The sequence below is a fragment of the Amblyraja radiata genome, chromosome 3 (assembly GCF_010909765.2).
Source record: "Amblyraja radiata isolate CabotCenter1 chromosome 3, sAmbRad1.1.pri, whole genome shotgun sequence".
Taxonomy (NCBI): Eukaryota; Metazoa; Chordata; class Chondrichthyes; order Rajiformes; family Rajidae; genus Amblyraja; species Amblyraja radiata.
The window spans coordinates 66604048-66622377 of NC_045958.1; positions in this window are offsets into that span (position 1 = coordinate 66604048).

The window sequence follows — 18330 nt, forward strand, 5'->3', positions numbered from 1 at the left end:
GCTCGGTTAGCAATAACCAACCTGATCTCCCGATGGCTCAGCACTTCAACTCCCCCTCCCATTCCGAATCCAACCTTTCTGTCCTGGGCCTCCTCCATGACCAGAGTGAGGCCTACTGTAAATTGGAGGAGCAGCACCTCATATTTCGCTTGAGTAGTTTACACCCCAGCGATATGAACATTGACCTCCAATTTCAGGTAGTCCCTGCTTTCTCCCTCTTTTCCCTCCACTTCCCAGCTCTGCCACAGCCCACTGTCTCCGCCTCTTCCTTTCTTCTTCCCACCCACCCCCACATCAGTCTGAAGAAGGGTCTCGACCCGAAATGTCGCCTATTTCCTTCGCTCCATAGATACTGCCTCACCCGCTGAGTTTCTCCAGCATTTTTGTCTACCAACTAATTAGAGATAGCCAGCACAGCCTCACAAGTTTTATTGAGATTTTTGAAGAGGTTTTTTCACACAAAGGGTGGTGGGTGTATGGAACCAGCTGCCAGAGGAGGTAGTTGAGGCAGCTGGTTCCATACACCCATCTCAACATTTAAGAAACAATTAGACAGGTACATTAATAGGACAGTTTTGGAGGGATATGGACCAAATGCTGGCAGATGGGATTATAGCTGGGACATGTTGACTGGTGTGGGCAAGTTGTGCCGAAGGGCCTGTTTCCACACTGTATCACTCAATGACTATGACTTTATATTCATCCTGTTTTGAACATCACATTTAATATTTATGTCTCAGTACATTCAGCTTTAATTGATACTGGATCTCACCGTCTCTACTACAAACCTACTGACTCCCATAGCTATCTAGACTACATTTCTTCCCACCCTGCTTCCTGTAAAGACTCTATCCCCTACTCCCAATTCCTCTGTCTATGCCACATCTGTACCTAAGATGAGGTTTTGCATACCAGACCATCGGAGATGTCCTCATTCTTTCGGAAACGGGGGTTCCCCTCTTCCACACCGTTCCCTCTGCTGGTTAACACATCCTTTCCCACCCAAACCACCCCCTCCCCAGGTACTTTCCCCTGCAACCGCAGGAGATGCAACACCTGTCCCTTTACCTCCCCCCTCGACTCCATCCAAGGACCCCAACAGTCTTTCCGGGTAAGGCAGAGGTTCACTTGCACCTCCTCCAACCTCATCTACTGTATCCGCTGTTCCAGGCGTCAACTCCTGTACATCGGCTAGACCAAGCGCAGGCTCGGCGATCGTTTTGCTGAACACCTCCACTCAGTCCACCTTAACCTACCTGATCTCCCGGTTGCTCAGCACTTTAACTCCCCCTCCCATTCCCAATCTGACCTTTCTTTCCTGGGCCTCCTCCATTGCCAGAGTGAGGCCCAGCGCAAATTGGAGGAACAGCAAATCATGTTTCGCTTGGGCAGTTTACACCCCAGCGGTATGAACATTGATTTCTCTAACTTCAAATAGCCCTTGCTTTCCCTCTCTCTCCATCCCCTCCCTCTTCCCAGTTCTCCCACCAGTCTTAATAGTGTCTCCGACTACATTCTATCTTTGTCCCACCCACTCCCCTGGCATCAGTCTGAATAAGGGTCTTGACCCGAAACATTGCCCATTCCTTCCTTCCAGAGATGCTGCCTGTCCCGCTGAGTTACTCCAGCATTTTGTGTCCAGCTTTAATTATCTATCAAATACTATCATAAAGCAAAAGTATGTCAGTAAACTGTGATATCAATATCAATATCACAGTTTACTGACATACTTTTGCTTTTTGATAGTATTTCGATGAATAAATGCACCTTTTTTTTCTCCTTTTGCAGGGACACAGTTCTGCCCTCATCAATCTTACATATATGACTGGGTAACCAAGACGATTGATGAGGGCAGGGTGGTAGATGCTATCTATGTATTATTCATATAATTACCATTAGCAGGCCTTTGAGAAGGTCTTGTATGTAAGCTGGTCTGGAAGGTTAAACTACATTGGACCCAGGTTGAGCAAGCAAATTCAGCTGGTGGGACAGCATCTCTGGAGAAAAGGAATAGGTGACGTTTCGGGTCGAGACTTTTCTTCAAACAAATTAGCACGCAAATTGAATTCAAAATTGGCTCAAAAAAGAATCAGAAGGTAGGAATGGATTTTTGTTATTCAAATTGAACACGTTTGAGCAAATGTCCTGCAATGTGCAAGAAAGAACTGCAGATGCTGGTTTAAATCGAAGGTGCCACAAAATTCTGGAGTAACTCCGCGGGTGAGGCAGCATCTCTGGAGGGAAGTCCACTCTTGTTTGTCATCTATATTAATGGTTTAAATCAGGGGTCGGCAACCTTGTTCTACATAGGGGCCAGGACGTATGTCTGTGAGCAGATGGCGGGCCACATCTATCACGTGTACACGTGGATCCCGCCCCCATCCCGCCCTGGATGGCAGGCATCAAATCATATGTTCACAGAAGGTAGACGAAAATGCATGAGAAACTCAGCAAAATGTCTCACCAGCATTTTTGTCTACCTTCAATTTTTCCAACATCTGCATTTCTTTCTTAAACTTGTTCACAGAAGGTGCGCGGCCGCGCCAGCGACTTTGCGCAGGATGCGGTACAGCCAGAGTTCGGCACTCGGCTGGGCTCGGCGAGCCGGATGATTACCGGATAAAAAATCTGCCTGCGGGCCGGATGATTTCGGATTACAGCCCGCAATCGGCCCGGGGGCCATAGGTTGCCGACCCCTGATTTAAATGATGTTGTTAACATGGTGAATAGGTTTGATCTGTACAGAAATTAGAAGTGTAGAGGACAGTGTATAAGGTTATCTAAGATTACAACTGTATCCAGATGAACTGTGGAAAAGGTAGAAGAAATGGCAGATGGTATTCAACTCTGACATGTGCGAGGTGTTGCATTTTGGAAAGCTAAACCAGGGCAGGATATGCATAATAAATCGGTTGGGCCCTGGGGAGTTAGCACAAAGAGAACAAGAAGTGCAGGTACGTATTTCCCTGAAAGTGGCGATACAGGTATACAGGGTGGAAAATAACTTGTTTGACATGCTCGCCCTCATCGGTCAGGACATTGAGTACAGGAGTTGGGGCATCATGTTACAACTACAAGATGTTGGTGCAGAGATGATTCACCAGAATGTTTCTGGGGCTAAAGAGCTTGAGTTATAAGGAGAAGCTGGATAGGGTGGGTATATTTCACTGGAGCTTAGGAAATTGAGGGGTGACTTTAGAGGTATATGAAATCATGAGAGGCATAGACAAGCTGGATGGTTATAGTCTTTTCTTCCCCGGCTAGGAGAACCTAAAACTTGAAGGCATAGATTTAAGGTGAAGTTATGGTGAAGGTGAATTTAATATGTCGGTAAAGGGGACCTGAGGGGCAACACTTTCACAATGAGGGTGCTAGGTTTAGTTTACGGGTGCTGTCTGTATGGAGTCTTTACTTTCCCCCCGTGACCTGCGTGGGTTTTCTTAGTGTGCTCCGGTATCCTCCCACACTCCAAAGGCATACAGGTTTGTAAGCAAATTGGCTTAGTAAAATTGTAAATTGTCCCTAGTGTGTGTAGGATAGTGTTATTGTGCGTGGATCGCTGGTCGGCATAGACTTGGCAGGCAGAAGGGCCTGTTTCTCTGTCTAGCGGTAATCAATTATGATTTCAAGCAGTACAGATGAACAAACGTGGAAGTTTTAGAACGGGGTTTGCTACTGTGAGTGGAGAGCTCCACGTTTGAGAGGGGGTGAGATTGGAGTGGGTTGATGGTTGATGTTGTGCCAGCAGTTGATGTTGAAGTCAAGATGGTTGATGTTGCACCAGCAGTCTGAAGGTGCCGATCCAAAATGTTGCTTCTTTAGTCAGAGGGTGGTGAATCTGTGGAATTCTTTGCCACATAAGGCTATGGAGGCTGTCAGTGGATATATTTAAGGCAGAGATAGATAGATTCTTGCTTAGTACGGGCGTCAGAGGTTATGGGGAGAAGGCAGGAGAATGGGGTTAGGAGGGAGAGATAGATCAGACATGATTGAATGGCAGAGTAGACTTGATGGGCCAAATGGCCTAATTCTTCTCCCATCACTTATGATCTTATGATACATTCCCGCCAGAAATGCCGCCCGACCTGCTTAGTTACTCCAGCACTTTGCATTTTGCTCATGATTCCAGCAGTTCCTTGTATCTCCATCAAACTGCTGGAGAAGCTATAATATGCTTGGTGTTAGAAATCATTAACTGTGATAATGGTGAAGCTAATAATCTGTGAGCTGAGACCAAAGAATACAAGTCTGTTACAATGAGCAAACTGCTTCATAATTTAGATGTGGTTGTCAGCTTTATTTCTGAAATACATCATCTTGATGTCTCTGGCTTCAGGAGATAGAAATGGCAGATAATTTATGCAGACAGAATAGCAAGGTTCGATTTAATGTTTTAAATACAAGGGCCCAATCTGAAGAAGGGTCTCGACTCAAAATGTCACCCATTATTTTTCTACTGAGATGCTGCCTGACTCGCTGAATTACTTCAGCATTTTTGGTCTATCCCCAGTTTATGTTTGCTGGTCTCACCTGATCCTAACTAATCAACACTGAAAAACTGTTTATAATCTTCCTCATCTGTATTACGTGGCCTTATGTAATAAACTAATGAGACACTTCAGAAAATAAACCATTTAAACACAATAACTTTTCTTTCACACTAATGACAAAACTGTAAATGCATTCTGGGCCTTGCTCTTGGAACTTCAAGCTGTACCGTGCTCTTGGACGCTTTGACCATCAGACCTCTGTTGGTTAAGAAGTGAAGCAGTACACACACTTCAGGCGCTGAAGTGGAGATGGTCGAAAGCTTCCAATTCCATGGAATAAATATCACCAGCAATTTGACTTGGACTAGACACATCAAAGCTATGGTCAAGAAATCACTCCAACGCCTCTACTTCCTTACAACACTTAGGAGGTTCGGCATGTCACCAACATCCCTCACCAACCTCTACAGATGCGCTGTAGAAAGCATCTTAGCGGGATGTATCACAGTCTGGTTTGGGAACAGCTCCATCCAAAACCACAAGAAATTACAAAAAGTTGTGGACGTAGCCCAGACTAATACGCAAACCAACCTCCCGTCCATTGATTCCATCTACACTTCATGCAGCCTCGGAAAGGCCACCAACATAATCAAGACAAGTCTCACTCTGGTCACTTCCTCTTCTTCCCTCACAATTGGGCAGGAGGTACAAAAGTTTGAAAACGCATACCTCCAGATTCAAGGACAGTTTCTTTCCAGCTGTTATCAGGCAACTGAACAGTCCTCTCATCGGCTAGAGTGCAGTCCTGACCTCCCATCTACCTCAAAATAGACCTTTGAACTCCCTTGAATCGGATTTCAATGTTATTATTAACACTAAATGTTCCCTTTATCCTTTATCTGTCCAATGTGGAAAGGTTGATTGTGTTAATGTACAGTCTTTTCTTTGACTAGATAGCATGTAAACAAACGCTTTTCACTGTAACTTAGTACATGTGACAATAATAAACTAGACTAGAAATGGTCATAACATTTCTCCACCCTGACCCTTAACACTGATGCTTCTCTGTGGATGGCTCAATTGTAATTATGTATTGTCTTTCCGCTGACTGGTTAACACACAATAAAAACTTTTCACTGTACCTTGGTACACCTGGCAATAAATGAAATGAAGTAAACTAAACTAAAAAAAAGGGTTGCTAATAATATTACCGTTATTGGGCAGATCCACATTAACCAATGAGATAACAGGAAATAGATCAGGAACCTTGTGCCATAACCTAAATACTAACATCGGCAGGAAGAAAGAGTTGTTGGTTGACCCAAGGAAGCGGAGGGGAGGGGTTAACATAATCCTGTCCTCATCAACGGAGCTTTTATAGAAATGGTTGACTACTTCAGGTTCCTCGGCATCCGTTTCACAGGACAGCCAGCATCTCTAACAACAAAGCAAACGTATCTCTGTTTGCTTTGTTGTTACCTCCTCCCAGCTAACAATGATCTATTTTACATTTTCCTTGATCTCCAGCCCCTTTGCCTTGTTTTCACACCTGCACGCTTCCTTATCTTCCTCATCGTCCCTGACGTCAGTCTGAAGTAGGGTCTTAAAATGTCTAGATTAAGCATTCACTCCTATTTATTCTTATAAATCGCAGGCTATTTTAATGGACCACAAGACTTTGTTAGTGGGCAATTGTGATCATATCTTGCTGAAAGGCTGAACGCAGAATGGCTTTCCTCATTTTGTAAAATGGAACTGCATAGCTCTATGTGGAAACACCCCAAAAAACACAGCAAATGTACAGGGATGAGATCAATGTACAACGACAACTTTATATATCCTTTGTTATATTGAGCCAGGTATGTAAACCCAATATGAATCACACACAATAAATCATTTGAACCATAGCCAGAAGCCCTGCACCTGAAGTACTTAAAGGTATCCTTAATTACAAGCAGGTTTGCTTGCAATGACCTTGCTGGAAACACTAAAGGGCTGTGGTCAGTCAAGCTGCACAAATCACAGATATTGTTTTCCACTTTAGCGAGGTGAATGGTGCTAGGCGTTTTCTAAAGTATGTGGACCCTCCAGGCTTCTGGGACACTCAGAAACCAGAGAAGTGTGGGCATGGTTTTCCTTCCAGAGGGGTTGTCAAGGACTAGGGTGAGGAAGCATGTGGGCTGGAGGATTCCTCCATGCTCCAAGTCCATCCCCACCACCACTTCCTGCAATCCCCACAAGCTTTCCAGGAGCAATGCCGGGATTCCGTGGATATATCCAATGTCTATGTTTTTCGAAGCATTTGGCAACGTGAACTCTGACCTTGGCTGTAGGCAGGCTCCATTGACCAACAACCTGCTGGAAGAACTCATTGGGTCTAGATAGAGTGAATGTGGAGAAGATGTTTCCAGTAATGGGAGAGTCCAGAACCAGATGATACCTTTAGGATGAAAGTGAGGAGGAGTTTCTTTAGCTAGAGGGTGGTGAATCTGGAATTCATTGCCACAGACCACAGTGGAGGCCAAGCCATTGGGTATTTATGAAGTGGAGATTGATTGGTTCTTCATTAATAAAGGTTACGGTGAGAAGGCAGGAGGATGAGGTTGAGAGGGAGAAATAGATCAGCCATGATCGAATCGCGGCGCAGACTCAATAGGCTGAATGGCTTATTTCTGCACCTGCTGTATATTTTATGGTCTTATGGGTCAGGGGATTCTTGTAAATATAAAGGGATAGATACCTTTTGGATTGACAACTGCATCAAGACTAGGTCTGGATGCTCTAGACTCCAGCTTGTACATTCTCTTGTGCCTCCACTGACTAATGTTTATCTGGACTGCTCTGACTGTGGAGATGAGGGGTCACGCTGATTCCGATCTGGTTGACCCATCTTGGTGCATGAATATCTTGGAGTTTGCAGTTCACCGATGTGTTCACCGTGCAAAGGATTCTTTCAGCTCGGAAAAGAGTGCCACAATCAGCCTTCGGCCACTGCGAGAACGCAAGGTGCACTCTGGCCATGCTTCCACTCGGTGCATAATCACTTTGTACTTCAGTTGAGTGTTCCATTCCAATAAGTAACAACACACTTGAAGACACAATCATGCTCACTTATTGCATGACCACCCCAACGATGCAGCCATTTAACATGCACCTTTTATTATGGGCTGGTCTATCAGAGCCCTCATTTGAGTTATGTTGAGTAGAACTAGTGTGCCACCTTATACTTTGTGAGTTAGCTACAACCTACCCCTCTTCAAAGCCTGGAAGCAGTCCGCTTGAGGCCACTGATTTCCTACCCGCAGGTTCCATCTGTGCTCTACAGCATAGATAGAACATTCTGTTGCATTCGTACATTCCTGTTGCAGGCATACTGAGTGCCAGGCAGAGCCAAAGACTTCCTCCCCCAACTCTGGAGACTTGTCAGCTGAGACCTGTGTAGATAGGATGTCTTGGCAGTGTGCAACGAGGATGCTACAAGGGATTGGTTTTATGCGGGAAGTGAATATTTGGAAGGGTTACATATAAACCATTTAAGTCTGATCAGGTAGAAAAGATGAGGAACGAGGAGAAAATGGGATGTGAACTTAACAACACGCTGTCATCAACATTAATCTTGTACTGGTGTGACCATGGGATGTGTGGTTTTTGACCCCATCATTAGCACCACCCTCTTCCCACTATGCACTGAGTTCACCAGCCTCGATGGGCAGCCTTATGGTTGGTCACCGAATACCAGTGTACAATGAGAGGCCTCCAGGATTAACTAGCTGAGAGAGAAAAAGAGGGGGATCATGTGTGTTGGGATTGATGAACATTAGGAGCAGTGATTGATAGAGATTCTAGTCACCTGTGCTTTGGAGCAGTGCAAGAAAGCTTTCGCAGTTTCTAGTAGAATAAATTTGTGGACGGTATATGTGAAGTCACATACAGAGGTTCACTTGCATCTCCTCCAACCTCATCTACTGTATCCACTGTTCCAGGTGTGGACTCCTATAGATCGGTGAGACCAAGCGGAGACTGAACGATCGTTTCGCTGAACACCTCCGCTCAGTCCGCCTTGGCCTACATGATCTCCCAGTTGCCAAGCACTTTAACTTCCCTTTTCATTCCCATACTGACCTTTCTCTCCTGGGCCTCCTCCACTGTCAGAGCGAGGCCAAACGCTATTACAAACCAGCGGTATGAGAATTGATTTCTTTAATTTTAAGTAACCCTTGCATTCACTCTCTCTCCTACCCTCCCCCACCCGTCATTCTACCAGCTTCACTGTCATCCTGCTTAATTCCATTGTTCGTGCCACCTCGTTATCATCTCTTCCACAGCCAACAATGGACCATTGTGGGCGCCACCTAAACTTGATCATCCTTGCTGGCTTTGATTTGTTCCTTTCATACCTTTCATTCTTTGTACCTCCTCATACCTTTAGTTTCCCTCTCCCCTGAGTCAGTCTAAAGCAGGGTCCTGACTTATTCCTTTTCTCCAGAGATGATGCCTGACCCACTGAGTTACTCCAGCATTTTGTGTCTATCCTCATTGTAAACCGGCATATGCAATTCCTTCCTAAACCTTTTTTGTATTGTCAGGTCCTAGAGACATCACTTGTGGCATTGATAGCGCTGGCTGCCTCCTTACTTTAAATGCTTTACCTCCATCCTGTGTGTCTTCCTGGGCCCCAAATGACCTTCATCGTGGTCTCAACATCCTTTCCCAGTCTTTCAAGAAGAAGAGCTGAGAATTAGGATGTCCACTCATTAGTCTGGCTCAGCATGCTTGTGCTGAGTGCTCTTCAAACTGTTCCAAGATTTTCAACAGCATTTGCTGAGAGAAAGTAATGGGATAACCATGTGATTGGAGCTATTGTTGACAATGAATCAAGTAGCATTTACTCACAGCTACACAGTACTTAAACAGTGTACTATCTACAAATCGCTCTGCAATTATTTGCCCAGTTGATTCTATGGCACCTTCTGAACCTGTAAACACGACCACCTAGAAAAACAAGGTCAACAGATGCAAGGGAACACACCATCACCTGCAGGTCCCCCTGCAATCGTACACCATTATGACCTGGAAACATATTGCTGGTCCTTCATCATCACTGGTTTTAAATTATTAACTATCTTCCCTTCATCAGAGGAATTCTCAGAGGCCCGGGAACCGTTGGAGCGAGTGGAGGAGGGTCAGGGCTGTGAGTATTTAAATCGAGCCTCTGTGAACCGGGCCTCTGTGAACCGTTGGAGCGAGTGGAGGAGGGTCAGGGCTTTTACCGAAATCTGTAATGTTCCACACTTCATAGGGAGGGTTCTGGTGGAAGCCGCTGATTGGTGGAAGCAGACTAGAGGAAGCAGCAGATTGGGTGCAACCTCAGGTTAGCATTTCTGCTTTCTGGTTAAAGGTACAGTGCTTTAGTAAAGGTACAGTGAGCCAAGGGTACAGTGGGCTAAGGGTACAGTGCTTTAGTAAAGGTACAGTGCTTTTTGTTTATATAATAAAGGTACAGTTTAAATGGGTTGGACAGGCTAGATGCAGGAAGATTGCTCCCGAGGTTGGGGAAGTCCAGGACAAGGGGTCACAGCTTAAGGATAAGGGGGAAATCCTTTAAAACCGAGATGAGAAGAACTTTTTTCACACAGAGAGTGGTGAATCTCTGGAACTCTCTGCCACAGAGGGTAGTCGAGGCCAGTTCATTGGCTATATTTAAGAGGGAGTTAGATGTGGCCCTTGTGGCTAAGGGGATCAGAGGGTATGGAGAGAAGGCAGGTACGGGATACTGAGTTGGATGATCAGCCATGGTCATATTGAATGGCGGTGCAGGCTCGAAGGGCCGAATGGCCTGCTCCTGCACCTAATTTCTATGTTTCTATGTTTCTAAAGGTCAAGAGGGAGCAGCTGTTGTGAGTCAGATACCTGCTGATTTTTCCCAGCAGTTTCTATTGTATTGTACTTGTATCAGATCCAGGGTAAGGCGGGAGAATGACAGCCAGAGCAGTGTACTGTTCTGGATGTCAGATGTGGGAGGTCATGGTGTCGGATGGCCCTCCAGACGTCCACATCTGCACCGGTGCATCGAGATGGGGCTCCTAAGGGACCGTATTAGGATCCTGGAGGCTGCAGCAGCTCGATGACCTCTGTCTGGTCAGGGAGAGTGAGGAGGTCATAGAGGGGAGTTATAGGGAGGTGGTCACTCCAAAACCACGGGAGAGAGACATGTGGGTCACGCTAAGGAAGGGCAAGGGGCAGAGGCAGGGACGAGTGAGCACTCCAATGTCGGTACACCTTGCAAATAAGTACCCCTGTTTGAGTACGGATGGGGGTGACAGCCTGCCCGGGGGTAGCGACAGCGGACGGGCCTCCAGCGCAGAGACCGGCCCTGTTGCTCCGAAAGGTAGGGACAAAAAGAAGAGGGCAATAGTAATTGGGGACTCTATTGTTAGGGGGTCGGATAGGCGATTCTGTGGACGCAGTCAGGAGACCAGGATGGTGGTCTGCCTCCCTGGTGCCAAGGTCTCGGACGTGTCTCAACGCGTCCAAGATATCCTGAAATCAGAGGGAGAGGAGCCTGAGGTCGTGGTACATATAGGTACCAATGACATAGGTAAAAAAAGGGAAGAGGTCCTGAAGGGAGGATTTAGGGAGTTGGGAGGAGAGTTAAGGAAAAGGACCAAAAAGGTAACAATCTCAGGATTACTACCTGTGCCACGCGACAGTGAGAGTAGGAATGGAGCGAGGTGGAGGATAAATGCGTGGCTGAAAGACTGGTGCAGAGGGCAGTGATTCAAGTTTCTGGATCATTGGGACTTCTTTTGGGGAAGGTGGGACCTGTACAGAAAGGATGGGTTGCACTTGAACCCGAGGGGGACCAATATCCTGGCGGGGAAATTTGCAAAGGCTACTGGGGAGACTTTAAACTAGAATGGTTGGGGCGAGGGACTCAAATAGAGAAAGCTAGTAGACAGAATGGGAGGCAGGAAGCAGAAAAGGGAAGCACTCGGACACAAGAGGAGAAAGAAAAAAAAGGAAATAAACAGAGAATAAGAGGCGGGGGGTTTCTTAAATGTGCATATTTTAATGCTAGGAGCATTGTAAGAAAGGTGGATGAGCTTAGAGTCTGGATAGCCACCTGGAAGTATGATGTTGTGGCGATCAGTGAAACATGGTTGCAGGAGGGCTGTGATTGGAAACTAAATATTCCAGGATTTCGTTGCTTCAGGTGTGATAGAATTGGAGGGGCAAGAGGTGGAGGTGTTGCATTGCTAGTCAGGGAAGATATTACAGCAGTGCTTTGGCAGGATAGATTGGAGGGCTCATCTAGGGAGGCTATTTGGGTGGAACTGAGAAGTGGGAAAGGTGTAGCAACACTTATAGGGGTGTATTATAGACCGCCAAATGGGGAACGAGAATTGGAAGAGCAAACATGTAAGGAGATAGCAGATATTAGTAGTAAGCACAAGGTAGTGATTGTGGGAGATTTCAACTTTCCACACATAGACTGGGAAACACATTCTGTAAATGGGCTGGATGGTTTGGAGTTTGTAAAATGTGTGCAGGATAGTTTTTTGCAGCAATACATAGAGGTACCTACTAGAGGAGGGGCAGTGCTGGACCTCCTGTTAGGAAATGAGACGGGACAGGTGGTGGAGGTATGCGTTGGGGAGCACTTCGGGTCCAGTGATCACAATACCATTAGTTTCAATATAATTATGGAGAGGGTCAGAACTGGACCTAGGGTTGAGATTTTTGATTGGAGAAAGGCTAACTTTGATGAGATGCGAAATGATTTAAAAGGAGTGAACTGGGACATTTTGTTTTATGGGAAGGATGTAGAAGAGAAATGGAGGACATTTAAAGGGGAAATTTTAAGAGTACAGAATCTTTATGTTCCTGTTCGGTTGAAAGGAAACAGTAAAAATTGGAAAGAGCCCTGGTTCGGAAAAAGAGGGAGATCTACAATAATTATAGGCAGCATGAAGTAAATGAGGTGCTTGAGGAGTATAAGGAATTTAAAAAGAATCTTAAGAAATAAATTAGAAAAGCTAAAAGAAGATATGAGGTTGCTTTGGCAAGTAAGGTGAAAGTAAATCCAAAGGGTTTCTACAGCTATATTAATAGCAAAAGGATAACGAGGGATAAAATTGGTCGATTGGAGAGACAGAGTGGACAGCTATCTGCAGAGCCAAAAGAGATGGGGGAGATATTGAACAATTTCTTTTCTTCGGTAATTACCAAGGAGAAGGATATTGAATTATGTGAGGTAAGGGAAACTAGTAGAGTAGCTATGGATACTATGAGTTTCAAAGTAAAAGAAGTACTGACACTTTTGAAAAATATAAAAATGGATAAGTCTCCAGGTCCTGACAGGATATTCCCTAGGACATTGAGGGAAGTTAGTGTAGAAATAGCCGAGGCTATGACAGAAATATTTCAAATGTCATTAGAAACGGAAATAGTCCATGAGGATTGGCGTACTGCGCATGTTGTTCCATTGTTTAAAAAGGGTTCTAAGAGTAAACCTAGCAATTATAGACCTGTTAGTTTGACTTCAGTGGTGGGCAAATTAATGGAAAAGATACTTAGAGATAATATATATATAAGCATCTGGATAAACAGGGTCTGATTAGGAACAGTCAACATGGATTTGTGCCTGGAAGGTCATGTTTGACTAATCTTCTTGAATTTTTTGAAGAGGTTACTAGGGAAATTGACGAGGGTAAAGCAGTGGATGTTGTCTATATGGACTTTAGTAAGGCCTTTGACAAGGTTCCTCATGGAAGGTTTATCTATTTATTTATTTATTTATTTATTCCGAACAAGTAAAGACATTAAAGACATTAATCGTAACAAAATCGAAATTATCAAACAATTGGACATTACAATCAATATTTACAAAGCAATGAGAAGAACAAAAGCAAAGTTCCAAAGTCCAACTCTGTGTGTACAAGCTCGAAAAGGAGTGAGAAGAAGAATAACTTATTAAATCTCACCCCTTTTCCCCAACACTTCTACCATATTTAAAAATCAATTAATTACTAATAATAATACTACCCTAGGCAATTTCTCATAATACCTACAGACATATATATACATACAACTATTATGCACATACAAACTTCATATCTGAAGTACCCAAACATAAGTAAACAATAGTAAAGCAATAGATAAACATTAACCCCCACTTGTCAACCATCCCCTCCATCCCTGTACCCCTTGAAAATTATTTTTTTATATATCATTTTAAAATAATATTATATATCATTATAAAAGGTTGGTTAAGAAGGTTCAACTGTTGGGTATAAATGCATGAGTAGCAAGATGGATTCAACAGTGGCTGAATGGGAGAAGCCAGAGGGTAATGGTGGATGGCTGTTTGTCAGGTTGGAGGCAGGTGACTAGTGCGGTGCCTCAGGGATCTGTGTTGGGTCCTTTGTTGTTTGTCATGTACATCAATGATCTGGATGAAGGTGTGGTAAATTGGATTAGTAAGTATGCAGATGATACCAAGATAGGGGGTGTTGTGGATAATGAAGAGGATTTCCAAAGTCTACAGAGTGATTTAGGCCATTTGGAAGAATGGGCTGAAAGATGGCAGATGGAGTTTAATGCTGATAAATGTGAGGTGCTACACCTTGGCAGGACAAATCAAAATAGGACGTACATGGTAAATGGTAGGGAATTGAAGAATACAGTTGAACAGAGGGATCTGGGAATAACCGTGCATAGTTCCTTAAAGGTGGAATCTCATATAGATAGGGTGGTAAAGAAAGCTTTTGGTATGCTAGCCTTTATAAATCAGAGCATTGAGTATAGAAGCTGGGATGTAATGTTAAAATTGTACAAGGCATCGGTGAGACCAAATCTGGAGTATGAATTTTGGTCGCCCAATTATAGGAAGGATGTCAACAAAATAGAGAGAGTACAGAGGAGATTTACTAGAATGTTGCCTGGGTTTCAACAACTAAGTTACAGAGAAAGGTTGAATAAGTTAGGTCTTTATTCTCTGGAGCGCAGAAGGTTAAGGGGGGACTTGATAGAGGTCTTTAAAATGATGAGAGGGATAGACAGAGTTGATGTGGACAAGCTTTTCCCTTTGAGAATAGGGAAGATTCAAACAAGAGGACATGACTTCAGAATTAAGGGACAGAAGTTTAGGGGTAACATGAGGGGGAACTTCTTTACTCAGAGAATGGTAGCGGTGTGGAATGAGCTTCCAGTGGAAGTGGTGGAGGCAGGTTCGTTGGTATCATTTAAAAATAAATTGGATAGGCATATGGATGAGAAGGGAATGGAGGGTTATGGTATGAGTGCAGGCAGGTGGGACTAAGGGACAAAAGTTGTTCGGCACGGACTTGTAGGGCCGAGATGGCCTGTTTCCGTGCTGTAATTGTTATATGGTTATATATGGCTATATGGAATTGCAGCCATTCAAGAAGGCAGCTCACAATGATCTCGTGCAATTAAGATTGGAAAACAGATGGCATTGACAATGATACCCATCTCAACAATGGCTTTAAGAAAGATCAACTAAGGATACTTTCAATTGGAATTACTGAAAACTCTCTGTTATCGGTATTATTTGAAATGCAACAATCCCGAAGTGGGCATAAACATCTTGTAGGAAATTTTGAACAAGTGAATTATGTCATGCATTACCATTGTAGCACATGGTTTTCAACTGACACATAGGTTACATTGACGACTGCATTGCTGCTACTTCCTGCACCCATGCAGAACTCACTGTCTTCATCCACTTCATCACTAACTTCCATCCGGCACTCAAATTCACCTGGACCATTTCCGACATCTCCCTCCCGTTTCTAGATCTCACCATCTCCATCGCAGCCAGACTACTGACCGACATCTACTACAAAGCCACTGACTCCCATAGCTATCTGGACTACACTTCTTCCCACCCTGCTTCCTGTAAGGACTCCATCCCCTACTCCCAATTCTTCCGTCTATGCCGCATCCACACCTAGGATGAGGTGTTACAGACAAGGGCATCGGAGATGTCCTCATTCTTTAGGGAACGGGGGTTCCCCTCTTCTATTATAGATGAGGCTCTCACCAGGGTCTCCTCTATATCCCGTAGCTCCGCTCTCACTCCCCATCCCCCTACTCGTAACAAGGACAGAGTCCCCCTTGTCCTCACCTTCCACCCCATCAGCAGTTGCATACAAGATATAATCCTGCAACATTTTTGCCACCTCCAACGGGATCCCACCACTGGTCACATCTTCCCATCTCCTCCCCTTTCTGCTTTCTGCAGAGACCATTCCCTCCGTAACTCCCTGGTCAATTCGTCCCTTCCCACCCAAACCACCCGCTCCCCGGGTACTTTCCCTTGCAACCGCAGGAAATGCTACACTTGTCGCTTTACCTCCCACCTCGACTCCATCCAAGGACCCAAGCAGTCTTTCCAGTTGAGGCAGAGTTTCACCAGCACCTCCTCCAACCTCATCTATTGCATCCGCTGTGCCAGGTGTCAACTGCTCTACATCGGTGAGACCAAGCGCAGGCTTGGCGATCGCTTCGCCCAACACCTCTGCTCAGTTTGCACTAACCAACCTGATCTCCCGGTGGCTCAGCACCAACTCCCCCTCCCATTCCAAATCTGGGCCTCCTCCATTGCCAGAGTGAGGCCCAGCGCAAATTGGAGGAGCAGCACCTCATATTTCGCTTGGGTAGTTTACACCCCAGCAGTATGAACATTGACGTCTCTAATTTCAGATAGTCCTTCTCTGCCTCCTTCCCCTCCCCCTTCCCAGCTCTCCCACACGCCTACTGTCTCCGCCTCTTCCTTTATTTTTCCTTCCCCCCCCCCCCGACATCAGTCTGAAGAAGGGTATCGACCCGAAACGTCGCCTATTCCTTCTCTCCATAGATAGTGCCTCACCCGCTGAGTTTCTCCAGCGTTGTTGTCTACCTTTGATTTTTCCAGCATCGGCAGTTCTTTATTGAACATAGGCTTTATTTGATCACTGCCATCCTTAAGGGCAAACCTGACAATCAGAGCTCATTTACTATTAATAGAGTCCTATTTTTTTTTTTCTGGATGGTGCAAATACTAACAGCCATTCGCTATGTTTATCTTTTTAATGAGCTTGTTCAGTGTGTTGCCTTCCTTCCATGCTGTATCACAATCCTCTCATATTAATTATGCCAAGTCACCACAAGGTCAGAGTTCTGGACAATCTCACTCACAGGATTTAATGCATTAATCCTTTTAAATATTTATTGGTCTGAACTTTCAATCAGAATCTCCTGCTTATCAGATACGATACAATAGAACATTATTTACCCCAGTAGGGAAATTCATCTGCCAACGGTCATAAAAACACAAAATACATGAAACCATGCAACCAATACATGAAACAAAATCAGAGGCATCAGGATAGCATGTTCATGGAATTGATAATTTTGCTTCCTCTCCTGTTCACAAAGGTGAATGACGCCTGTGCATGAGGTCTTTCAAGTTAGGATGTACGTATGGATGATTACATGCTGAGATTCCAGGACACCATTGCTATAATGTACCACAATCCAGTTTTTTCCAATGGATGATGTAAAGAGCTCAAACACACATGGGTTGAAACACAAGCATCTTTATTGTTCAGGTCATCAACTACACTGCAGGTCATCACACATTCACACTGCTACTCTAACTGGTAGACAGTGGGTAAGATCTTACACTATGAATGTTATAATTAGGTGGGGTCATAATTACTAAGCATTCTAATTGGCTAACATGCTATAGCCAGTCTACATCTCTTCTTCTATAAATGAAAAGTAGATAAAGCGTTATTACTACAATGGGTAAATAAATTGTTAAATGCAAAATGCCACAACTAATAATAATGGGATTACACATAGTCGCTGTACCTAACAGGCGGCTTACTAACCCACTTGGTCCTCGTACGGTAAGGAGCTGCCTCATCAACCTTTTCTTCCGAAATGTTAAGGGCATGTTTGGGCGAGCCAACAGGGCGCTGGGGAGATACCGTGGGAGAAGTCCGTCGCGGGGGTTCCGGGGAACCGTTTACAAAGGGGGAAGGGAGTGCAGACCGACGCGGGGAGTGGTGGGGGGTAGCAGCTGCGGACACTAGAACGGCTGGAACAGCGATCATTTCACTGGAAGGAGGTGTTGACGGTTGCGTCTGTAGATGGTGCCGCCGACATCGACAAGGTAGGAGCATGGTTCCTTTGCGGGGCCATGGATGAACCCTAGTTTGGTGTGTCCTTTGTCCATCTGCAAACGAACCACTTGGCCTTGGATTGCTGGCTTAAGTGGATTGCTGGTTTTGTCGTAGGCACGTTTCTGCGCGTCTCGGTTGGATTGTACGCGCATTTGAACTACAACAGGGCAGAAAACTTTGGGCTTTAAGTGATCCTGTGTCACAGGCAGTGGAGGTCTCGTTCACCAGGACATCAGTCGTTGGGCTGGAGAGCCTAAAGCACTGTCTCTGGCAATATTTCTCAGGTTCAACAGGTCTAGGTAGACGTCAGACTTTGCCAGGAAGAAGCGTTCCATAAGTTGCTTAGCGCTGCGAACAGCGCGTTCGGCAAGTCCGTTGGACTGTGGGTACTCTGGGCTGCTGGTGACATGTTTAAAGTTCCAGCGCTTGGAAAAGTCTTTGAACTTTTGGCTGGTGAATTGTGTCACTTTGTCAGTCTGGAGGCGGGCTGGAATGCCGTGTACGGAGAAGTGCTGATGGAGTTTCAGGATGACTATTTCTGAGGAGATGGTTGGTAGAAAATCAATTTCGAACCAACTCGAGTACGAGTCCACCAACACGAGATAGTGTTTCCCGCGCCAGTCGAAGATGTCGGCAGCCAAGGACGA